Source organism: Onychomys torridus, chromosome 5, assembly GCF_903995425.1.
Source record: "Onychomys torridus chromosome 5, mOncTor1.1, whole genome shotgun sequence".
NCBI lineage: Eukaryota > Metazoa > Chordata > Mammalia > Rodentia > Cricetidae > Onychomys > Onychomys torridus.
The window spans coordinates 44,622,245-44,648,239 of record NC_050447.1 but is presented as its reverse complement, the minus strand read 5'-3'; the positions used below and the strand labels follow the sequence as shown (position 1 = coordinate 44,648,239).

General features: G+C 44.0%; 1 protein-coding gene across 1 annotated transcript in view; it reads left to right on the top strand.

The window, feature by feature from the left end:
- The window catches only part of Cdyl2 (chromodomain Y like 2), a 192,488-nt gene that overhangs the window by 139,736 nt on the left and 26,757 nt on the right, over positions 1 to 25,995 (top strand). The gene's annotated exons all lie outside the window — the stretch shown is intronic.

Sequence of the window (25,995 nt, the reverse complement as noted above, 5' to 3'; positions counted from 1 at the left end):
TCAGAGATAGGGAATTTTCAATTCCAGTACTACAAAAGCCTTAGGGGTTTATGCTTTATCCTTCAGTGTGTGGCAAGTAGCTGATGCTAATGAATGGATTTAAGCCCTTTATGTGGCGAAGCTAAATCCTGGTCCAAGTTGGCCACTACACCCCACAGAGGGTGCCAGGCTGAGATGGAAAATCTAAGGCTCCAACTAGGAGCAACCTAACCACTGGCAAGCCCAGGAGGGGAGTTGACTTTCTCTAGTCAGGTCATGACCTAGATTTTTTAAAGTTTATTTTAATTGCATCCATCTATCTATCTATCTGTCTATCTATCTATCTATCTATCTATCTATTTATCTATCTATCTATCATGTGTGTACTTGAGTATGCCATGGCATACTTCTGGAGGTCAGAGGACAACTTCAGGAGGGGCTTGGTTCTTTCCTTCAATAAGGTGAGTCCTAAGGATTGAACTCAGGTCATAGGCTTGGCAGAGAAGTAAGCACCTTTAACTTGAGCCATCTCACTGGCCCTGTATTTCTGTTATTTATTTATTTTTTTAATAATCTTTTACTGTACTTTTAGAGTAACGGTAACTCCAAGCGTGGGAAGAAATGAATGTTCCAATGTGCACAGCTAAGTCCTTGAAGTGTGTTTTTTTTCTTTCTTTCCATTCTTCCCTCCTTTTTTTTTTTTTTTTTTTGGTTTTTTCGAGACAGGGTTTCTCTGTTGTAGCTTTGCGCCTTTCCTGGATCTCACTCTATAGCCCAGGCTGGCCTTGAACTCACAGAGATCCACCTGCCTTTGCCTCCCGAGTGCTGGGATTAAAGGCATGCTCCACCACCGCCTGGCTCCCTCCCTTTTTTCAAGTTACAAAATAGTACATGTATGTTATAAAACATTCCAAGTCCATATCTCCCTCTTATTTCCCTCAAATTGTATTTAGAGGTAGTTGCTATTAATGTACTTTTATGATTGTTTCTGGACCATTCTCTAGGTTTATTATTCATTATTTTATGTGGTTTATTACACACACATATGTAATAGTTATTAAGGAGCTACTCAGATGTTGGTTAATGGAGCCATGAAAATAAATAATAACATTTTTTAGTCATCACCTATTGATTGGTAGTCCATGAATTGTGTCTATCATCATCCGTCTACCATCCATCCACTTTCTATCTAGCTAGAATCTGTCAATCTCTCTTTCATTACTTTTCATCTTCCTATCATCTATGTATCTGTCTGTATACCATCTCTCTATCCTCCCTCCTTCCCTCCTTCCCTTCTTTCCTTCCTCCCTCCCCCTTCTTCCCTTCCCCTCCCTCCCTCCCTCCTCCTCCTCCTCTCCTCCTCCTCCTCCTCACCTCTCTCCCTCTCTCCCTTCTTTCCTGGCTATTATCTATTTACCATCTGTCATAATTATGTTCAGCTGCCAGCTAGACACAAACCTAGAATCATCTGAGAAGAGGGAACCCAAACTGAAGAATTGCCTAGCTATGTCCATGGGGCATTTTCTTAATTGCTAATTGATGTAGGCCCAGCCCACTGTGGGTAGTACCATTCCTTGGTAGGTGGGCCTAGACTGTATAGGAAAATTAGTTAAGCAAGACATAGGAATCAAGCCAGTAAGCAGCAGTCCTCCATGGTTTCTGCTTCAGTTCCTGTCTCCAGGTTCCTCCTTGAATTCCTGTCCTGATTTCCTTTGATGACTGACTCTGACTTGTAAGCCAAATAAACCCTTTCTTCCCAAGTTGTTGTTGGTCAGCTTTTTATCACAGTAACTAGGAAGCAAACCAGGACTCACTCCATCCATCCATCCGTCTGTCCATCCATCTGCCTTTCCGTCCATGTATCCGTCCATCCATCCATCCATCCATCCATCCATCCATCCATCCATCCATCTACCCATCCATTCATCTATCCATCCATCATCATCATCATCTTCAAGGCCTTCCTGAGGTGATATCTGAGTAGTGACTGGAGGTGGCATTTGTACCTTGTCCTATCACACACTGCCTCGAAAACATTGAGCCAGTCCCGTCTGTCTTTATAGGAGAGGACATATAGATCTACTCTCTTCCTTTTAGCCATGGAGAGTTTTTACAGTATGCAGGGACTTAAATGTCCCTGTCTTCGATGACACTCATGCTGCTGCAGAGGTACACACAATTGCCAACCCTGGCCTCTGCCAGTCTCTATAATGCTCTTCCAGTCTCAGTTGTTTAATCTTAGTTTGTTAGCCCGAGAGTGTTCTGGCCCCAGGAGCTGCCCAGGCACAGGCATATGCCAGCACATGGTATGCTGGGCAGTCAGCCATCCACTTCCTGCCTCAGATAGATTGTCTTGCTTCCCTGGGTCCACTGATGAAATGCAGTCATGCTTTGTAAGTTGGGGCAAAAATTAATTGGATGAATTTATAGAAAACTCTTAGAATATCACCTGCCATGTGATAGATATTTGATAATGGCTTTTTTTCAATGTCCTATTTTTTTTTCTAATTTGATCTTTACATTTTCCTCTGTCTTAGAATTATTTTCTATATTGTGTATACTAACTCATTAGTGCATGTATTAAGCTAACAAATACATACCGAGTGTTTACTATCTAACAGGTTAGACACATAGTGGTGGTGCCTTCCTCCTTAAAGGGAACATGTGGACGAAACTGTGGGAGCTGTGAGAAGGAACATCAAACCCAGCTTAGTGGACGAAACTTCTTGGAGGAGGTTATAGGAGATGGTTGAATGAGCAAGGGAGAAGGCCAGGGTGGCTGGAATCCTGACAGCGTGAGGAGGGCTCAGACCAGGAGATGTGGTGGTTGGATGAAGGAGTCTTTGCAGTCAGACAGGCTTAAGAACTGTAGTTGTAGATCTACCCATCATTGTGCTCTGCATGTGTGGTCCCTCCATGCTTCCCCGGGCCAGTCCTCTTTTACATATAGCTGCCACTCATCCTGCATGTCTCCCTCAGGCAGGGACTTCCTAAGGAACCTTCCCTGACTGCCTGTCCATTCAGTTCTCATTCATCTGTGCACAGAAACCTCAGTTTCTTCATCGGCAACATGTACCTCATTTTGTGATGCCCATAGCTTGATTATTTGTGTGTTAATTACTTTTATGCCAGTGAGCCCAAATGCATGAGAACAGCACATTAATGGAGGAAGGATGTATTCTTGGCTCATGATTTCAGATTGTTCAGTTGGTGGATGATTGGCTCTATATGCTTAGGTAGAAACATCATCCTTGCCACAGGAGCGTGGGGCAGAGAGGGAGTCTTCCCCTTGTGATGGACAGGAACCTGCAAACGTAAGGAAGGGACTGGGGGACCAGGTGTAACCTTGAACGATATGCCCTCAGTGACCCACTTCTTTCAATTAGTCTTCACCTCCTAAAGTTTCAGGAACCTCCCCGAATAGTGGCACCAGCTTGGCACCGCTCAACATAGGAGACTGTCGGGGAAATTTCATAGTCAAACCAAAACTGTTTGTGGGATTGTGTAATTCCATGCCCAGTAGTAACCTCCATTAGGTCAGAGTGGTCTACCATTTGGCTATGGTTGGATCTCCAACACCTAGCAGGTGTTTAAGAAACACTGCAGATATTGAATGGGACAGGGAAGGAGCTAGTAGATGAAAGAAACTCTGAAGTCCTCCTGCTCAATATGTGGGTCTGGGGGGCCTGTCTCTCCACAGTAAGCCATGCTAGCACCTGTCAAAACTTTCCTGCCCTTGTCCCCACATCCTCCTCTATCCTTGAGTGCCCTGCATGCTCATGTGATGCTTCCTGTCCATGGTGTCATGTCACAGAGAGCTGATGGTGAGTCTATGGCAACTAAAAGTTCCCTTTCCTTTGTCTACAGGTGTTTATGCCATCTTCCATACCAACCTTCCTCCCCCATAGTCACACAGGCACAGCTGACTTTTCAGGAAGCATCGGGCTCCCTCCCCACAGAGGGGATGGTGTGAATTCCCAGCAGGGTGAATTTCTTTTGTGTTTCCATCTCCAATGTTCTATAGCCCTTTTGCTTTAGAAGAAATAAAAACCTAAACCATAATTTATGACTTGTCTTGATGGTAATGTATAATGGGAGATCAGTGGACTCCTAAATCAGAAGTCTCAGGTGCAGAAGAGTCTGCAACTTCTATAAAATGGCAAGAAACTTGGGAGACAGCATGAGTGAGAAGCTGGGAAAGTCAAGTTGGAGATTGGAACACAGGGACCATAAGATGGGAAACAGGCTGTTTCCCTCAGTCAACCATTCTTCCTCATCTTTGTCCTCCTCCTCCTTCTGCTCCTGCTCCTCCTCCTTCCCCCTCCTCTTCTTCTTTTGAGACATAGTCTAGTGTATTCCAGCTGGGCCTCAGACTTACTGTGTAGTTGAAGATGACCTTGAATTCCTGATCCTCCTGCCTCCACTTCCCAAGTGCTGAAATGATAAATGAACTGTATCATACCTTGTTTATGTAGAGCCAGGGAGTCAAGCCCAAGGCTTGGAGCATGCTAGATGAATACTCTACTTACTGGACCATATTCCCTGCCTGTAGGCAAGGCTTCTGAGCTAAAAATCCTGCCTAGGAAAATGAAGGGATGGGACCTGGCATCCCATCAGTACCTGCTGATGCTCACCTCCCTCCCATTTGTTAGAGGGACTGTCATGCCTCAGGGAAAGCTCTGCTTCTTGCCCCACCCTAAATTCTGTTAACATAGAATATTAACTTCACTCAGTTAATGTCACTGAGCATGGAGAAATAAAATACCCTACTTGTGTGTAGTGGGTGTCTGTCACTTTTATGACTTCCCCATAGAAAATCAGTCTTGCACACACCCACTCCTGCCACCTTGGTGACAATGTCATTGCACTTGGGGTCCTGTCTACCAAGTTTGCTCTCTGTTCTTCTGTCCTATAGAGCACTGGTAGTTTGCTTCACCATGAGCCTCATTTAGTCTTTCCTCCACTTCTGTGCACAGATAGGGAGAGGTCTGAGCTGAGCTCTTAGAGTTCAGGTAAATGTCCTTGCTGCTGGCCTAGCTTCCATCAGAGATGTCTTGTGTGCCCTGGAGATGGTAGGAGAGAAACTGCTAGTCCTATTTTTCATGGGGCACTGGTGTGTGATGTGTAGAGTGTACCCATGCAGCTGGAGTGTAAGAGTGCACCCATGCAGCTAGAGTGCACCCATGCAACTGGAGTGTACCCATGCAACTGGAGTATACCCATGCTGCTGGAGTGCACCCATGCAGCTGGACTCCACCTGTGTAGCTGGCATCCTCCCATGCAGCTGGAAGCCTCTGGGGTAGGGGGTTGTAGGAATGACTTCTATGTAAACATAGTGGCTAACCTGAGCTCTGAAGGTTTCCCAGAGCTCTGATAGGTAAAGAGGAGAGAGAAGATGGCACTGGATGGCGGAAATGTTATTTTATTAAGATTTGTAGAAAATGAGTAAAGTGGACCTCAAACATCATCAATAAATTCCACTTAATCATTCCTCCTCGGGAATTCTCTAAGTGACTGCTCTGGGCCGAGCACTATGTAGCTGGTCACTGTGTGGTTCCTGCTGAGACTATGGTGATGGATGAGGCAGGGGTTTCCAAGTTCAGGGATAAAAGTGAACAATAAAGAAACAGTGAGTCAGGGCACAGTCTCCAGGTCCAGATAGCCAGTGCTACTGAACCCAGCCCGAGAGCCATTCCCTGTTCTGATCCCAGCAGATGTACAGGCAGTACCCATTTTTCTCCCTGTTTACAATACAGGGAGACTGAGGCCAATGCATGTGGACAGAGAAGGCATTCCTGGCCAAGGCAACACCTGAAGCAATGTCTGAGGGTCAGGGAAATGCATCTGGTCTGAGAATCTCTAACAGTCCTGAGAGTTAGGCCACTTAAGGGGCAGGAGTGGAAGGTGAGGCTAGAGAGCAGCCTGTGAGTTGTTTTTAATAGAGCAGCGGGGCAGGGGAATCCAGTGAGTTTCAAAGGGTCGTCATAAACGTTGAACACTTTAGGGGCCATTTTACCATGGGCCCAGCTTCTGGTACAGCGATGCTTATGGGGTTTGATACAGGAGACATGATTTGACCTGGAGATGCAGCTCCTTTGCAGAGGGAAGGAGAGGAGCTGGAGCTGGGAAACCCCTCTAGTGGCGCCGCCCACCACACCGCACTGTGGTCTCAGGCTTTTTAATCGGGCTGTTGGCATTTTCAATTCATGCTTTGCTGGCTGGTTAAGGTGTTTAGACATCTGACAGTAAACATTGCACAATGTGTATAATCATCACTCCTGGCAGCTCTAAATGAGCTTGAGCCTCAGCTTCCTCAAAACCCACTGTAGATTTCTTCAGGCCTGGTTCCAGTGTGTCAGATGATGGCTGGTGCAATGAGAGGTTTTTAATATACCGGTGGATTTGAGCTCTGCTGTTCCTCAGCCTTTGAGGTCAGAGTGTCTGTACCTGGGAATCGTTAGGAGCAGGTGAGCTGGAGTGAGATTGGGGTACAAGTACAGGGCTGTGGGTGCACACAGAGCTCTCCAGCCCCACCCCCAGAACTCCCCTGGTATGGTGGGTGAGGCCATCAGAGATGTTTTACATCTCCATCTCCTCCCTTCCCCTCCCTTCTTCTCCCTTCCCCTCTTCTCCCCTGCCTTCTGCAATGACCTGCTGGCCTCTACCCCACTGAAGAAACTGCTAAGCCTGCTTTGTGTCGGGATGTGTTTTCAGAACAAGATCTGGACCCTCTGACTTCACTCCATTGCCCTTCTCTTCCACAGCACCTCAGCACAGCCCACTGCACACAGCAGGTCTCCTGAGGGTCAGCCAGAGACCTGGAAGTACTCTCCCTGTGACTGGCACTTGATTTTTATTGAGAACTGAAGCTGAAAAATCTCTGGCCACCTCCATCTCCGAGGTGGTGGCCTGGGTTGGCTGTGGTCCCACATGGGTCTCTTGCTTTTCCAACTGTCCCCTCTCCATTCCACACTGCTCCAGTTCGTCATCAGAGATGCTCAGGCTGTAGCTCCCCTTGTTCTGGTGGTGCTGTCTCCTCTCTCTGAACTGCATCTGTTTCCTGAGGTGACGACGGAGGAGGAACGATAGGAAGGGACAAACCTGGTGCTGGCATCTCTATATGTGACCACAGGAGACATATTACAAGTAGTTGCAGTCTCTCACTCATGCTTTTGTGGTCTCTGTTTCCTTCACATGGGTGCGCATGCCTGTGGAGATCAGAGGTTGACACCAGGCATTTCCTCAGTCATTCTATTTTCTTTTTAGACAAGGCCTCTCACTGAACGTGGAACTCACCAACTCAGCTAGACTCACTGGTCAACAGACTCCAGGGACCCTCCTGTCTCTGCAGCCCCAGTGCTGGGATAGCAGGCATGTACCACCATGCCCACCTTTTTAAGTGGGTGCTGTGGATCTGAACTCAGGTCCTCATGCATGCTAGGCAAGCACTTTTTTCGTGTGTGTGTGTGTGTGTGTGTGTGTGTGTGTGTGTGTGTGTGTGTGTGTTTTGAGACAGGGTTTCTCTGTGTAGCTTTGCACCTTTCCTAGAACTCACTCTGTAACCCAGGCTGGCCTTGAACTCACAGAGATCTGCCTGCCTCTGCCTCCCGAGTACTGGGATTAAAGGCATGCACCACCACCACCCAGCACTAGGCAAGCACTTTACCAGTGAGTCATTTCCTTGAACTCTCTCACTCTTTTAAGAGATAGGAGCTTCCATGGCCCTCCACTGAACTCCAGCATTACTTTATTTACCAGACAAATATCTGTGCCCTTCTCTGTTCTCGGCTGTGCTGGTTCTGAAAACGTGGGTCAACCATGATAGCTCTTGCCTTTAGGACATCACCTAGGGGACAAGTGGGCAGTCAAACCTTCAGAATAGCTATGTCAAGATATGGTCGGTATGTATGACCATTGTCCCTGGGTGTTACTCTTGCTCTGTCCAGTGGAGTAGACAGTGGAAGACACAGGTGTCTTCAGTTTAGTTTCAATTAATTAGAATTAGAGAATTTAAGGTGTTTTTTTTCTTCTTCAGTGAACTGCTGGCCAGCAGCTGCCTATTATGTTGATCAGCTTGGGTGGTTCCATCATTACAGGGTGCCCTGTTGGACAGAGCTGAATCCGACTACAGGCTCCAGAGGGCAGTTTCTCATCTGCCCCTGTCTATCAGTGCAACTCAGGTGCCGAGCGTACTGTAGGTTCTTACTGTGTGTGTGCTGGATAGACAGAGGACAATGTAGCACAAGCTGTAGAGCAGGGTAGATAAACTGCTGGGAGAAGAAGGAGATGTCATGGGGAACCCCTAAAAACAAGAGCGCTAACAAGGACAGGAGGAGGCAGGCATTCCACCTAGGGAATTTCTGGCTTCATTCTGTGTGGCAATGGCTGAAGCCCCACAATGTACTACTTTCATCTTCATGAGGGACGGAAGATGTAGCATCCATACCACACCTTGCTGTCTCTTCAGATATCTAGGAGAGGTGAGATCTCACTTGGCTTGTGGGAGGCAGAGAGCCAGGTGTAGCTTAAGTAGAAGTGAGTGATCAGGGTGAGGAATCTACCTGATGGTGGAAAACACATTTCTATTTCGACATTTGGAAATGAGTCTCGCGTTTCATGAGACTGGGCTTTGTGATCAGCGAGGGAGGCAGATGTGGTATGTAGCCATCAGGAATAATGTTGCTTTGATGAATTTGGCCCATGGTGGTATTTTGGGAATTGCTTGAGTTCGTTTTCTGGACTTGCTGGCTTGTTCAGTTGTGAATGTGGTGAACACTGCTGAACATGTGATGTCTTCTGAGCCCTACACTCAGCGCTGCAGTCAAAGCTGAATAAATAAATCTCTGTTTGTCCCCAAAGATCCCACAGTGGAGAGGAGAAACAACATGGTAGAACATATGGAACAAAGCCTGAGCAATTGGGCATAAGAGTAGTATATCTCTTGGAGCTTACACCAGCAGGAGCATTCAGGACAGGTTTCAAAGCCTTGATACTTAAATCTGTCTTCCATTCAGCTTGGATCTTGATGCTTGACACCTTGCAGTGGTATAGCCTTGGTGTGATAGCTAGTTTTGCCAACTTGACATAACCTATAATTACCTGTGAAGAGGGCTTCAGTGAGGGATTGTCTACATTGGCCAGTTGGTATGTCTGTTGGTGATTGTCTTAATTAACTTAATTAACTCTGATATGGTAAGACCCAGCCCACTGTGGGTAGCACCATTCCCTAGTTAGGCAGTTCTGAACTGTATAAGGGTAGAGAGATCTAGTTCAGTGCAGGAAGCAAGTGAGCACACATGCATTTACATCTCTCTGCTTGTGATTGTGAATGTGGTGTGACTGACGTTTAAAGTTCCAGCCTTGACTTCCTTACAGTGATGGACTATAACCTGGAATTGTAATATGACATACACTTTCTTCATGTAGTTGTTTTTTGTCTAAGTATTTTATCACAGCAACAGAAACGAAACTGGGACACTTTACTATTGCTTTCTCTTCTGTAAATTGAAGGTGATAACAGTATCTTCCAAGGTTGCATTGAGGCTTGAGTGGGGCAAGTTATATAGGTCACATGGTAAATACTCATAATCTCAGAAGTATTCCATTGTAGTGAACAACTGAGCAAAGACCCAAAATGACATGAGTCTCTGTTTTGGATTATCCTGGAGTAAGAATAAATTGCTCCTGGCCCAGAACCATAACCATCAAAGTACTGTCCTAGAACCTAAGAGTATCTGTGTTGGCAATGGGGCTGGCATGGACTATTCATCCATCTCTTGGAAGTAGAATCTCTCAGTGATGTTTAAACTTGTCCTTCCTCCTTGTCCAGAGGGATGTCCTCCCTGTCCAGAGGGATGTTGGTACTCTTCTGTACCTTGAACTTGGGGGGCTCTTGGGGGAGCACTTGAGCCCAGTTCCTGAGCCCTACTGGGGTGGTCATATTCCTGAGAATTGATGTTGCATGTAACAAGCTCTCTGTGGTTCATTCCTAGCTTGTTACATCCTCTTCCCCTGCCAGTGCCCTCGACCCATTATCTTCTATCCTTCCTGACCTAGGGGAGATGTCCTTGTGTCTGTCATATGCCATGTTTCCATCTGTTTTTGTCACCTGCACATTGACAGCGTGGCCTGTCTTTTTATCATTCTCCATCCATTGAGCATCACAGCTTCCCTGTTAGAGGCTGAGCCTTTGTCTGTCATATGCCAAGTTTCCATCTGTTTTTGTTACCTGTGCATTGACAGCATGGCTTGGCTTCTTTTTATCATTCTCCATCCATTGAGCATCACAGCTTCCCTGTTAGTAGCTGAGCTGAGGTTCCTTTTTGTATCTTTCCAGGTTTTTCCTTGGATAATGATCAGTAGACAACTTTGTTGTTCTTTTGTCTCATCTGATGATCTCTGACTTAATATGAGTTAATCTGTTCACATATTTGTGTAATTATTTCTATATTGGGTTGTTTTCTTATTTTATTTTGCACTTTATTTTAAAATCATTTTATATGCTGTCTCTCCCATTCTTATCCCCTGATGAATGATTTTTATTGCAGATAATTTTTCCACTGTAATTCCTACTTTAGGGCTGATTTGGAAAGTAGCTATGAATTGTATTTAGTGCATGTACTTCACTACAACCTTTTCTCCACAATGACTTAGTATAGCAAAGCACCTCTACTTATATTTAAGTTGCCATTGAACTTATCCTTCCCATATTTTGTTATTGCTTTGTATATTCAATGTTGTTAAACACCAAGGTTTACTTTTATAGCCAATAATTACATTTAATGAAAACATTTTTTATCTTATTTTCTTTTATTCCCATGTCTTCTTCTCAACTGACCTTTTGATTTTTCTGTAGCCTTCCTGAATATTTCTTATAGAGTTTATGTTAGACAATGTCTCTTACTGTGGGGGATATCTGAAAATGCTCATGTACTTGGTACTTTAAGTGCTATTTTAGCTGGGTATAAAATTTCAGAGTGGTGTTTAGTCCTAGTATTTTGATAGTAGCAGATCATTTCCTTCAACCCTCTGTTATTGTTGCTATTAGTTTATTAGTCCACTTTGACAATGCTATTTTTAATAAGCTATATTTTAGGAACTTTTCTTTACCTATTGCTTTTCTTGACATTCAGAATGCTTTGTCAAAGTAAGGTATCTTTCTAGAAAATAGGACTCTTAGGACTATTCCTTTCTTAAGAGTCATTCCTTGTATAAAGTTTTAATTTGTTCTTATATATAGGATAGTTATGTTTAAAAAACACATTTAACCTTATTTTGAGGTGATTTCAAACTTGGGAAAATATTAAGGACCCTTTTCAGATTCACCATTTCCAGTATTTTGACATGGTTACTTTCCTCCTGTACACATGCGTACATTCATATGTGTTTTCCATGTACCACCCTCTACCTGTCAGTCATCCCCATGTTCACTTACAGACTCTTATTATTTTGTGCTGAGGACTAGTTTGATGTTCACATTGTGCCAAATTTGAAGTTCCTTAAAATGTCCTCTTACAACCTTTTGACATGTCTGGTTATTTAATTATTTAACTTTTTAGTACTTCTTTCCTTGCTGGTGTATGGTAAGAGTTTTCTAGCCCATTTATATTTATACATCTCATCCGGTCAACCCTCCAAAACAGCCCTCTCTCCAGACACCCTGGATATAGCTTAGTGGAAATTATTACTTAGGAACCATCATGTCAGACCTAGCTAGGCATGCTCACTGATGTGTTTTGATTTCATTTGTTTTAAGCCCTTGCAGCTGCCAGAGTTAGGAAGAACATGTAATCTTTTTAAAGCAAATTTAAAGAATTATGTATTTATTTGTTTTATATATGTGGGTGCTTTGCCTGCATGTATGTTTGCACCACATGCCTGCCTGGTAACCCTCAGAGGTCAGAAGGGACATTAGATTTCCTGAAACTGAAATTATGGACAGTTGTGCACTATCATGTGGATGTTGGCAACTGAACCCTGGTCCTTTGCAAATACAAGTGCTCTTAAGCACCATCTTTCCGGCCCTCGAGCACATATCATTTTCAAAGTTGCTTTGTGCAGAGTCCTCCAGTTCTGTGCTCACTTAGTTGTGTTCTTCCTTGTCTTGCTCCCATTCCATAGCGACCTGCTCCTGCTTCTGTTCCATACAACATCATGCATTGTCTTTTTCTCAGCCTGCCCTCTTCATTCATGCGAGGGGTGATCCATCCTGATCACTGTGCAAAGGAAACCCACAGAGAATCTAAGATGTACTGAAGGGGGTGGAGTCGGTGTTGGGTCCAAACCCCATTTCTGTGCTCTCACTCCTTTTTCAAGGAGTGTGATTCATTTGAAATGCCACGCAGCTCACTTCCTTCTGTTTGTACTTAGTTTATTCGTCTTATTATTGGTAGACTTTATTTTGTATCCTAATATGCTTTAGCATGCATCCAAAAGTTAAACAGAAGGACTCGGGGCAGTACCACTCTTTACCATCCCTTTTTGCTGCCAACTGCCCATGGGTCACTGATTCTTTTGTTCTCTGGTTTATACTTCCCGTGTTTCCTTTTGCAGAAATGAGCAATTTTATTTATTTATTTATTTTTGGTTGTGACTTTATTTTTGAGATTTTCATACAGGTATATAATGAAATATGATTATATCTACCCCTCTATTTCTAACTCCCCTCATATTCCTCCTCTGCCACGTGCCTTTCCTAATTTCATGTTTTCTTCCTTTCTTTTGATAACTCACCGAGTCAAGTTAGTACTGCTCAGATGTACACGGGTGAGGGGCCATCTATTAGAGCACGGAAAACCTACCAGTGGGAAGGCCCTCATAAAAGAATGACTCTCCCACCCTAGCCACCATCAATTGCTGGTTGCTCCCCAGTAGGGGGTGTGATGAACTTACCTGTGCTTTTTCATTTTTCTCATACTAAAGTTGACTTTTGAGACTTTTCTTTGTTCAGTTGAAATGTTATTTTTTTAGTCACTCTATATATTTATACAGACTATACTCTCCTTTCTTATAGCTGCTGTATGATATTTCACCATGTAATTGTGCTTTAGTGTCTCCCAATGTGGATATCAGAGAGGGAGAGAGAGAGAAAGAGAGAGAAAGAGAGAGAGAGAGAGAGACAGAGACAGACAGAGACAGAGAGACAGACAGAGAGAGAGACACAGAGAGAGACACACAGAGAGAGACACACAGAGAGACAGAGACAGAGACAGACAGACAGACAGGAGACGTCTCTCTTACAGCTGTGTGATGTTATGATATTCCATCATGTGAATGCCCTTCTCTTTATTCCACTCACTCATGTGTCGCTTAGGTAGTTTTTATAATGCCCAAGAAAAGATATTGTATAAAGAGCACCCTTACACGTGTATATTCTGTACTGTTGAAGGTACAGTTCCAAGTCAAATTTCTAGAAGTAGAACTGAGAGTGGGTGCAGAACCAGCTTTGTCAGAGAGCACAAAATTCCCTTTCATGATGGTGGGCCCTCTTTTACTCCCCCGCTACAGTGAAGAGAAATCCCAGCTCCCATCATTCTCTGCGGCAGAGTATACCATCCATATGGTGAGCTTTCACCAAGCTAAGGGGGACGAAGTGAATGATATTTGAATGCAGTTTTAATTTTCACATCTCATTTTATGAATTTCAATTTGCATTATTCTTCGGGGTGAAGTTGAAACTTCTCTTACTTAAAAGCTGCTCTGGTATAATATTTGTAGGTTGTGTGTGTGTTTTGTTCATTTTGTTCCAGAGGCTGTTTTATTTTCTTTATCCTTGGTGTTTCAAAGCTCTTTACAACTTGGAGGTATTAATCCTTTATCTGGGATACACAAATATTTGACACTTGCTTTTTAATTAGCTCATTATTCTGCTCATTGCACTTGTCCTTGTTTCTTCTGCTTTTGTCTAGAGTTTTCTAAATTATCTTAAATGTGTATTTTTCTTGTATCTCTCACTCGGAGCCTTTGAGATATTACTCTGAAGTCCTTGTCAGATTGTCTAATGATAATGATTTTATATTTGGTGTAACTCATGTTTCCAGCCTGCACTCTTAGGAACGCTGGTGTGCTGGATCATTTGGACAGGGAAGGTTGTATTTGATTTTTCTTTGCTTTTTCTCCGATTCACCCATCTCTCCATATCATTTTGTGTTTGCCCCCAACTCACCCAGAGTTCTCAAGCACAGCCTGTCTTTTTGTTACTATCCTTCAGCCTGCATGAAGTGGGGAGGGAGCCTCACTTCATTCCCTGTCTGGTGACCCTGACACTGAGGACTCTTCTCCCATCTTGCAGAGAAGACTTTGAGTCCAGCGCCCTGAAAGAGGCCCCTTCCCAAGGCTCCCTTCTCTTCGACCTGCTTCCTTCTCTTACTCAGAGAAGATCACCATGTGTGTGAGCCCAGCTTCATCTTACTGAATTCTCCTTTTGTGTTTTCTCTGTCACTTCTCTGTGTTTGGTGCAAAGATACTGTCCCAGTTTACCTAGCCATCTTAACTATTCCTTTGTACTTCAAAAGAAGGCTTGGTGGGACCAGATAGAAGCTAGAGTGTTGATGGTTCCTTCCATTCAATACATGGAGTGGGCATGATTTCTTTATTCATAGTCCTATGAGGCAGGGAAAGTGTTACCCATTTCCTGTGTGTGACAGTGAAGGCACAAAGCAGGTGAGCAAGCTTTCCAGCCTTGCAATCAGGAGAGGTAGGGTGGAGTTTAAAAGCCAATAGTAGCCATCTTTAAGCCATGAGATGTAGGGTAGGGCTTAAAAGCAAGTGGTGACATCCCTTGATTGCTGGGCTCAGCAAGGTTGGTTCCTCCCCTCTGGACCCAGTGCCCCCAGCTTTGGCCTGGGTGTGGAGTTTAGGGTGGAGGGGGACTTAGCTTCTCCTTCCTTTGAACAGCTTGGTATATCTGAAGGTTAATTTCGATTATCAGTTTGGTTGGATTAAGTGTCTGGATCATCATTGAGGCTCACCTTTGGGTGTCTCTGTGAGAATATGTCCAGAGAGGTCTCACTGGGGAGGATGCCAACATCACTTGAGCTGGTGGCCTAGAATGAATACAAAGGGGTGAAGGAGGAAGCCAGCTGAGTACTGCCATGTTCCTTCCCCCAGTTCCTGATCTACCAAGATGTGAGCAGACTGGAGCTGGCTCCACTGAAGGAGACCTACTACAATGGACTATATACTTTGTATCATGGACCACAATAAATATTTTTTCCTTTAAGTTGCTTTTGTACATGAATTCTTGCTCATGTCCCTATGGAGAACAGAGGGCACCCTTAGGTGTCACCTTCAGGAACTATTTACCTTGTTTCATGAGACAAGGTCTCTTACTGGTGGCCTGGAGCTTGCTGAGTAGGCTAATGCGCCCTTGTGGGATTGAACTCAGATTCTTGTGCTCATGGGAGAATCAGGCATTTTGGGTACAGGAAAGAGAAAGATAATGAGTATGGTGTCCTACGGTTCATGTGGGGGAAGAGCTTAGAGGGAACTGGGCACTTTGGTGTATTCTCCTTAATGTATAGTTGAGAACAACCCTAGAAAATATGTCCTGTTACACTCATCTGAGGAGCAGGAGATGGATGCTCCTGTAGGATTCCTCCCAATTAGCAGACTGAGGGTTGACAATTCCCTGCCATCTAACTTCATAGCCCTGTGCTTTCCTGTATCCCAAGGCTCTTTCCCTGCCAGATTGTTGCCATCTCTCTGGAGGGTGTTGAGATGATCAGAGGAAGAGAGCCTTGAAAACAGTTCCTTGAGATGCAAAGTAAAAGGCTGGAGTGAGGAAGCAGCTTCTGACAGATTCTCCTGAGGTGGGGAAGACTTGGAAAGAATGATGCAGGCACAGTGATATATACCAGGTCTCACAGAGGCTCCTGTCATTCCTTGGTTCAACAGTGCCATGTCTTCCCAAGTCAGCATCAGTCATGAGCACCCAGCATCAGGCTAGACTGGTCAGAACTGTCTTTCTCTAGGATCCAATAGGGAGGCATGACCTTGGATCCCAGAGATGTCTGCTTTGGTCCTTTATCACATTTTCTGTTACCTTCTAATCTACAGTCACTTTGGGTGTTAGTTATCATGTTAGCTTTTCATTGCTGCCATCATAGCACAAAAGCGGGAACTCTGTTCCTCTATTTTGGAACCCTGTCGCCTGCTTGAACAGCTTGCCCATCATTAGATTCAGGAGGTAATAGAATAGATGAAATAAGATGAGAGACAGCTGGATCCAGTCCTGCTTCTATTATGTAAAATACACGTGGCATCTGACAAGTTACACATGTACTTTTATCTGGAAGATGGACCCTTCATCCTGCTCCACAGAACTGTGGAGTATGTTAGAGCTACTCAGAACAGGGCCACTGGTTGCTGGGAAATGGGAGTGTGCTATCCCACCCTTGCTGTCCTGGAAGTGTCGAAACACTCACACTCCCAATGTCTACCTTATCTCCAGGTGGGAGCTAGAGCTCACTGGATGCAGCACCCATACCTGAACACTTTGTTACTAGCCTGGTGCACGATAAATGGGCATATTCTGCAGAAAGTGTCACCCTTTCATTTGTCAAGTGTTCAGGGTTAACCCTGGAGAAACAGCTCTGTCAGCACCAGCCTTTTAATTAAATACTTGTGTATACTTTCTGAAGTTCATTAAGTGATCCTGCTGGTTGACAGGAGCTGCATCTTGATATCTGACAAAGCTGGGTTGCTTTTGAGTAATAGATAGTTATTAAATGAGGTGGCTTTACAGAAGCTGTGGGATGATATGGGCACTGTACCTGGCAGAGCTGATACCCACAGCATCCCCTGTGCCCATGGCCCACCTCCTGGGGACCCAGAAGAGCACTTCCTGGTCCCTGCTGTGGCTTCCATCTTGAGATTCCTAAACTTATGGTTTTGATGAAGGGTCTGAACCATGTTGCTTCTCAGCCTCTTGGCTGGGGTCCAATAGAAGTCTGATATCATCCAGACATGGACTTGGAGTTCTGGGTGCTGATGAACAAGCCCTGGATTCTTTGGGACATGCTCTGTGTTACATTAGGCAGGAATCTGAGCCTGCCTTGCTGTCCTCAGAGAGTCAAAATTCGGTGCTAATATTGCCAGAAAATTTTAGTGTGCTGAGCTGGGCTGTGATGATTTATTATTTTGAATTGCATGTTTATGTGTATGTCTGTATGTGAGTATGTGCATGTTGAGTGCAGGTGCTCATGGAGACCAAAAGAGGGCACCAGATCCCCTGCAGCTAAGAGTTACAGGCAGCTGTGAGTGGCCTGATGCAGGAGGTGACTGCAGACTCCGGGTCTTCTACAATAACAGTTTATGTTCTTAACTGTTGAGCCATCTCTCCAGACTAACATACTGTTTAAAATAAGCTCCACCTTTAATATAGTTTTAGAGTTACAAGAAAATTGGAACACTAACACAGACAGTCCTTACATGCCCATGTAGTTTCACCTGTTCACATTTTGCTACCTTAGTATGGTGGAAGAGAACTAAAGCCTGTACTTTACTCAGGTTTCCTTCATTTTTACCGAGTGGCATTCCAGAGTCTCATCAAAGATACTCTGTTTAGTCATCACATGTCTCTTTACTGTGGCAGTTTCACAGACTTTCTTTTTAGTGACCTTCTGAGGTGAGAGGGGCAAGATGTTCTCCACTGGGATTTGTCTAAAGGTTTTCTCATGGAAAACCATTACACTGGGGTTGTAAACTTTTGGAGGTAGACCCCAGAGGACAGGTACACATACTATGGGTTTGATATACCCTGCTGATGGTGACTATCCAAGGCTTATTGTTGCGATTATCCACTGTATGGTTACAACTCCCTTCTCTTTGCCACACTGCCTGTGCCTCACAAAGGAAGTCACCGTGCATACCTCACATCTAAGAAATAAAGTTGTATTCCATGTCCTTGAGGTTGGAGTATTTTTAAATGTTGTTTTCTGAAATAAAATGAGATCACTTTCCCCCTTCCTTTTCTACCTCCAGCCCCTTGTAGCTACCCTCTCTCAAACCTCTCCCATGCTCTCCCCACTCTCAAGTTGATAGCCTATTTTTCTTTGATTATGTTTATTACACATACACACACACTCACACACACACACACACACACACACACACACACACACACACAGAGAGAGAGAGAGAGAGAGAGAGAGAGAGAGAGAGAGAGAGAGAGTGAGTCTGTTTTTGTTTATGTATAAGTGGTTTCAAGGATGACCACTCTGCATTGGACAGCCGGTAAGAGGGCTCATCCCTGGGGAAGGCTAACTCTTCTGCCAGCAGTCAATATTTGCCTGTAGTTCTTTATCTAGAGATGGAAACTCCATGAACATTTTCCCTTTCATGCTAACATGTCCATTGATATTACCATTGTTCCTGTCTTGTTTATGCAGCCATTTCTAGGAGAGACTGTTTTACAGAGGCTTCCTTATACTCCAGCTCTTTCTTACAATCTTTCTTTCCCCTTTCCTGACATGTTCCTTGAACCATAGATGCAAGGGCTCTGATATAGGTATAGGAATAGGAATCGGGTTCCCCATAATCCACTGATATCTCCATGTAGCCTCTTTGTTTTTCTGTGATGGTCTCAATTTGCTATAAACAGAGGCTTCTTTGATGAGGGTGGTAGCTTCACTTACCTGTGGGTATAAGGATGGGAAGGTTTGAATGAAAGTGGTACCCATGGACTTGTAGGGAGTGGCATTATTGGAGGTGTGGCGTTGTTGGAGGAATTGTGACACAGGAAGTGGGCTGTGAGGTTTCAGAAGTGCAAACTGGGCATAGTGTCATTCCCTCTTCCTGCTGTCTGATGATCTGGATGCAGAGCTCTCTAGCACCATGTCTACCCGCATGCTGCTATACATCCCACCATGCTGATAATGAACTAAACATCTGAACTGTAAGCCAGCCCCAAATGAAATGTTTCCTTATAAGAGTTGCCATGGTCATGGTATCTCTTCACAGCAATAGAAACCATACTAAGACAAAGGATACGATTTAGAATGTAGTAAGGAATTATGATGGGCTTGCAAAGTGACAGTAGAATCTTTTCTAAGGAAGGCCCATGGCAGACTATTTTTATAGGCTTTATTTTTTAATTATGTGTGTATGTGTGCGTAGTTATGTGCACGTGAATGCAATGCTCATGAAGGCCAGAAGAGGGTGTCTGATCCCATAGAATGGGAGTTATAGGCAGTGGTGAGCCACCCTGTGGGTGCTGGGAACTTGGTCTTCTGCAAGAGTGACTATTGCTCTTAACCACTGAGCCACCTCTGCAGCCCTGGTAGGTTGGAGCATTGACACTAAATATTTGGAATTCTACATGGGAGATGTGTCTGTTTTACTTTTATCTATTCCTTCTGTCATTTATCCACACCCATATCTACTCATAGTTATTTATTTTTTTATTGTTATAACCCCAAACTACTTGTTGCTCATTTTGTTGCAGCTTTGGTCCTGGGAGATTTCCACTTGGTTCTTGTATCCTCTAGACAAGCCCTGTCATGGTTGGGGTCCTGTTTTATGTGAGCACTTCGTCCCATTCTGGCCCTGTAAGCTTACTTGGGTGATTCTGGCTGCAGTGCTGGAGTCATCCCCAGGGTTCTTGGAAATCAAGATTTGGGCTTCAGGGGTGCTCCTTGCAGTTAGGACGCCATTAATTCCTGCTTTCCTCGGTCACAGTGAAAGAAACACAGCTTGCACACATTTACGTTAACCTATGTGTGCAGCCTAGGCACAGACTCTTCTGTAGGCAGTATCAGTGTTTGCTGGTGATGTCTTCAAATCTGAGCTATCACCCTTGGGGGATGCTAGTTTGTAAATCCCCTCTCTTACCCCTCCCACATGCCACCACCTCATTGTCAAGTCACTCAGTTCTGGTTGTGTGTATACAGCAGCAGCAGAATTTTGGGGACTTCCCTGGCTGGGAACCAGCTGTTTCTGAGGGTACCTGTAACCTGTGTGCCCTTCCTTCCTTCAGTTTTCAGGTTCCTCACATTTCCGAGGTTGCTAGGTCTCTTCCACCTTCAGGGAGGCAATTTCTTCCTTATTTAACACCTTTAGGTCCCCTCTGACATTCTGCATTTCATCCTGGGATCCCAGGATCTCTCAATGAGGCTCCTAATTTTGCATATTTAAGCGTCTCTGGGCTATGAAGTCCTTTTGGTTTGCGCAAGTGCTTAATGTCTTCTCTCCTCCTCCACTGTAGTGCCTTACAGAGTCACCTGAAAGCCATTCTGCGCTTCACCTTTGCCACCTTCCTCCTCTTCGGGTTCCCTGGCAACCACCGATCTTTTTACTGCTGTTATCACTTCCTCTTCTTTAGAATGTCATGTAATTGGAATCATATAATACACCAGTCTCCCATAGTCTCTTCTTCCACTGAGTGACATGCCTTTAAACTCCCCTCGAGTGGCTCTGTAGCTGGTTAGTTTCACTTATAAACTTGACTCAGCCTAGAATTACCCATAAAGAAATCTTCACTTAGGATATTGTCCAGCTCAGACTGCTCCATGTCTGTTGGGGATTCTCTTGATTGTTAATGGATAGAAGGAGACCTCGTCCACTGTGGCAGCACCATTCCCTGGTTTGGGACCCCAAACTGTGCAAGAGTAGAAAGACAAGCCAACAAAGACCCCTGCATTTATTGTCTTACTGCTCTTGACTGTGGACATGATGCTTTAAGTTCCTGCGTTGACTTCCCCATAATAATGGACTATATCCTGGAATTGTAAGCCAAATAAGCCCTTTCTTCCCTGTGTTGCTTTTGGTCAGGGATATTTGTCATAGCAACAGAATTAAAATGAGAACAGCAGCTAATTTATCTTTATCACTGGATAATATTCCATCCTGTGGATGTGTCATTTTGTTGATCCATTCGCCCATGAAAGGACATAGTGGTTGCTTCTGGGGGCGTTTGAGAAAAAAAGTCACAGTGTTTTGTTCTTTTCATATTATTTGCAGCTGTAAGATTTCCAAATAGACTTGACTTATAAATACCTAGAGATGCCGAATCTTTATATGCTATGTTTAGCTTTTTAAGAAAAGACGATAGATGAGGAAGATGCTCTCCAGGGTCCTCTTCTTATTGAGGAGCTATTGATGGAGGCTAAGGAGCTATTGGCAGGTGCTAGCTGCCAGGAGAGGGAGAATTTTGCTCTTCCTGTTCTCTCCTCTCCCCTCTCCTCCCCTCCCCTCCCATCTTCTCTTTTTCCTCCTCTTCCTCCCTCCCCCAAATCTCTCTTTTGTATCACAGTGGGATTTTAATAGAAACTTGAGGAAGAGAACATACATGGGAGCTCTTTCTGAATTACCACACTGAAGGTGCTCATCAAATCTGTGAAAACAAATGGTAACAAAACAATTCCATCACAGCACAATCATTCCCTAGATACCTAAACATTTAACGAGTCCAACTCAAGATGTCAGTAGACACTAAAGACAGTTAGGATGCTCTTAGTAGACGTCTGTAGAGGCTCTGGTGTTTGTCCTGGTAGAGTCAGGAGGAAGGACTTCTGGAGATTGATCTGTCTAAGTTTTTCTTTTTTAAGTCATTAAAGAAATGTAGAAAGTTTCTCTTTGCTTCTTCTCAATTCAGATGAGGATAAAAGCTTGACATTGTCTCAGGGGGCATATGGTGGGTAACTTCTGTAGTGTTTCTCCTGTGACAGTTAATTCTTTCATGATCATGTTATTCCTTTGAACACATCAGGACATAGCATACTATCTTCTATTCCTGGGCATGCTGGGAAAATACAGGGTGGTAACAGAGTGAAATCATGCTCTAGGGAAAGTCTAGGACCCAGGTCTAACCCCTGTGAAACTCCAGGCGAGCTAAGCCTGTCATGTCTGCAGAGGTCAGTCTGCTACCACCTGATACCAGAGGCCTGTAACAAAAAGGGCTCCCCTGAAATAGGAAGAGAACAGCAGTTCACAGCCCCAGGCTAAAGGGCTCTTGCAGTAATTCTTCCCCAACATGCCTAAGATGAAGTTACAACTTCAATATTAGTTTCCTCTCTCATACACCTGTTGCTGCTCTCTTTAGACCTTGGTCCCTTGTTCGTTGCCTTGTATTGCCTGGAACCCAGCTTGACCTCATGTGATGTGTTATGAATAGCATATCTGTCAAGGGAACACATGTCTCTCGAGTCTCAAATACACCTCTGTTTTCTTGTTGTCCACACAGCATCTCCACAGAGTGTTCCAGGACACATTATTAATAGGAGGCAGGCTGGCCAGCAGGGGAGGGGTTGTTCCCTTATGACTAGGTTTTTGAGGTTTGCTTAGCTTGCAGTTGCCATAAAGAGGACTGGATATTTATTGTATCCTGTTGAAGAAATGTTTGAATCTGTTAGATGTCCTGTGACAGGCTCCTCTATAGTTGGGACCAGTGTTAAAATCACATTTCCCTCATCATATTCTCTGTTAAGGTAATTCTCAGTGTAGTGTGTGCAGCCCGCCATTTTTCCAGCATTACCAGTGAGAACACAAAGGCAGCAGAGATGAGGGTGTCTTCAGGTCACTGTGGAATCCTTGTCTTTTGAGGGTGCGGCTGTTGGTAGGTTTCCTGTGCTCTAGTGGGCGGATGTACATTCTGGCAGTACTGACTGGACTCAGTGGGCATTTATAAACCACAGGGAAGGAGAAAGTGGTCGGGAATATAAGTGAGCAATTAGAGGGGAGGGGATGGGAGTGGAGCCTATCAAAACACATTGTGTGCACGCACAAAACTCTCAAACAATAAAAAAGCAAAAATAACCTTAAACGTGAGAAAAGTTGGGAGGGGGAGACAGAGGGGTGTAATGGGGATGGCTATGACTATATTTCATTGCATCTCTGTATGGCATTCTCAAGAATACAGATGTTGGAGAAAAATTAAGAGATTTGTTTAGAGGAGTAAGAAGGGACAAGCCCAAACCTTTTTCAATGGTTTTATAAAGCTGTGTGTGGCCATCAACAGCGAGCTGGCTGTGCACACTGTCTTCACCAGCAATCCCCCAGTTTCGTCGCTGCCTTGTACGTTAATGGATCCACCCTGTAAGCCCTGCATCTCCAGGATTTTCCCTCCTCAGTGAAAAGGCACGCTTTGGCTCTTTAGATCTCCTGCCCACTTTTAAGTCGACTTGTTTGTTTTCTTACTGCAGCTCTGTGTATTTTGAATACAAACAGAATCTTTCAGATAAATAGTTGGCAAACTGTTTTCATGCAGAGTGTAGCTTGTCTCCCAATTCTCTCAAGGATGCCCTCCAGGGAACAGAAATTTCTAATTTTTGTAATGTTCAGCTTACCCATTTTTTTTTTTATATCATGGAACTTGATTTTTTTGATGATGAATATAGAAATTTATTGTCAAGCCCAGGGTCCCTAGAGCTTTATCTGGTTGACTTTTAGACATATTACCATTTCGTATTTAGGTCTGTGATCAATTCTGAGAGAAATTGCATCTTCTCTCTCTCTCTCTCTCTCTCTCTCTCTCTCTCTCTCTCTCTCTCTCCCTCCCCCTCCCCCTCCCTCTCCTCTGCCTCTCTTCCTTCCCCCTTCTCTCTCTCTCTCTCTCTCTCTGTGTGTGTGTGTGTGTGTGTGTGTGTGTGTGTGTGTGTATATGTGTGTGTGTATGTATGTATGTGTGTGTGTAAGATGTCTTAGCTTGGTCTCTTGCTGTAATAAACACCATGACTGGAACTCTGAGAAAAGAGGGTTTATATTTCTTACTGGTTACAGCCTGCTGTTGAGGGATATCAGAGCAGGAACATGAAGCAGAAATTCTTGAGGACTACCGCTTACTGGCTTACCTAGCTAAGGATGGTACTGCCCACAGTGAACTGGGACTCGAACATCAGTTATCAACCAGGAAAATGTCTTACAGACTTGGCCACAGTCTGTCCTGGGCAATTCTCCAGTTGAGATTCCCTCTTCCCAGGTAGCTATAGCTGTATATCAAGTTGACAGCTAGTCATGACAGATGTGATTGATACGTCCAGGCTCACTTTTTTTTTTCCTTCTGCCAATGGACTACTGTTTGTTTCAGTAGCACTTTTTGGGAAATGATGTCCTTTTCTCCACTGAATTGTCCTGACACTGTGTATGTGAGCCTCTATTTATGTGTTCTCTGTTGTGACTCACTGGTCTATGTCTGTACATTGGATCACTGTAGCTTTTTATTAAGGTTTGAGTCTGGGAGAGAACCAGCTCTTCTCATCTTGAAGCATTATTTTTGTACGTTATATATCTTTTCCTTTCTAAACACAAGTTCAGAATTAGTTTGACACTGGGCATAAAATGCTTGCTGGGATTTTGCCTGGGATTACATTGAACTCATAGATCAATTGGGAAGAGTTGACATCTTACTTACGTTAAGTGGTCTGATATATAACACAGCATATTTCTTGTATTAGTTACTTTTTGTCCCTGAGATGAAACTCCATGACCAAAGCCTACTTATTGAGAGAAGAGTTTTATTTGGGTTTAACGTTCCAGAGAGAGGAGTTAGTAAGGAAGGCGTGGCAACAGGCACTGGAACAGGCAGCTGCCTGATCACATGCCATCATTACAGGAGGATGAGATAGTCAACTCAAAGTGGTATGAGGTTATACACCCTCCAAGCCCATCCTGAGTGGGCCTCCAGCATGGCCCCATCTCCTAACAGTTCCACCCACCCAAACAGCACCACCAACTGGGGACCAAGTGTTCAAACGCATGAGTCTATGGAGGATGTGTCTCACTGAGGCCACAATACTTCTCCATTTTAGTTAGAAATGCTCCAACATCTTTCAACAGAGTTTTACAGCCTTCTATATATAGATCCCATAACATATTTTATTAGAACTATATATAGTTCATATTTTGGGTACTGTTTTTTAAATGTCAAATTCCATTTGTTCATTATTGGTACCTTGGATGGTAACTAACAGGGTTATTCTTCTTGTATCTTGCAACCTTGCTGAATTTGCTCATTAATTCCAGGAATGGTTGAATCTTTTGGCCTTCAGTTCTTTGGTGACTTCTATGTAAACAACCCTGCCATCTGTAAATAGTCATTTTCTTCTTTCCCCCTCTCTCTCTTTCATGATTTATTTATTTTTATTTTATGCACATTGGAACTGGAGATACAGACAGTTGTGAACTGCTGTGGTTGCTGGGAATTGAACCTGGGTCCTCTGGACGAGCCGTCAGTGCTCTTAACCACTGAGCCATCTCTCCCACTCCTCTCTTCCCTCTCAATGTCTATAATTTGCATTGCCTTTTCTTGTCTTCATACACTAGCTATATCTTTTAGGATCAAGTTGAGCAGGAAAAAGAGTACCCTTTAGTGACTTTGGGTGTTACGAGGGAGAAGTCCAGTTTTTCCCAATTAGGGATGATGTAAGTGGTAGATGTTCCCCTTCAAAGGGAACATGCAGCCCTCTGTGAGATTTTGTGAGATTGTTCTTATGTGTTGATGGATGTGATTTTTCATCTTTACACTCCATGTATGGTTGACTACACCAGTTGGTTTTCAGATATTGAGCCAGCTCCCCACACCTGTTCAGAGCATAGACTTCTCTCTGTATTGTAGGAAGTGATTAGCTTGTATCTCATCAAAGCCTTTATCTGTATATTTTTGACAGGGTCCCACTATGAAGTCCTGGCTGGTCTGGAACTCATAGATACTGCTCTGCCTCCCAAGTGCTGGGATTAAAGGCATGTGCCACCATGCCTGACCGTTGTTAAAGACTTTTGTATCCACATTAATGCAGTATGACCAGAGCTATAAACTGAAGTAAATACTTTTCTCCACAGATTTCTTTGGTCATGGTGTCCTTATTAAAGCAATAGAAAGGAAATTGAAAAGAAATGTCTTTTTAGTGAAAGTACCCTATGGTCATTTGTGAATACTAATATATAAGATACAAAAATGAATCATTTGGGAGAGAGGAGGTAGGAACATAAGGTCCCTGCTTGTTTGGGCCTCACCATCAGAAGTTAAGCTTTGGGCACTCAAAGCTCTACTTCTAGCTTTCACATTGAGTGGGATAATGCACC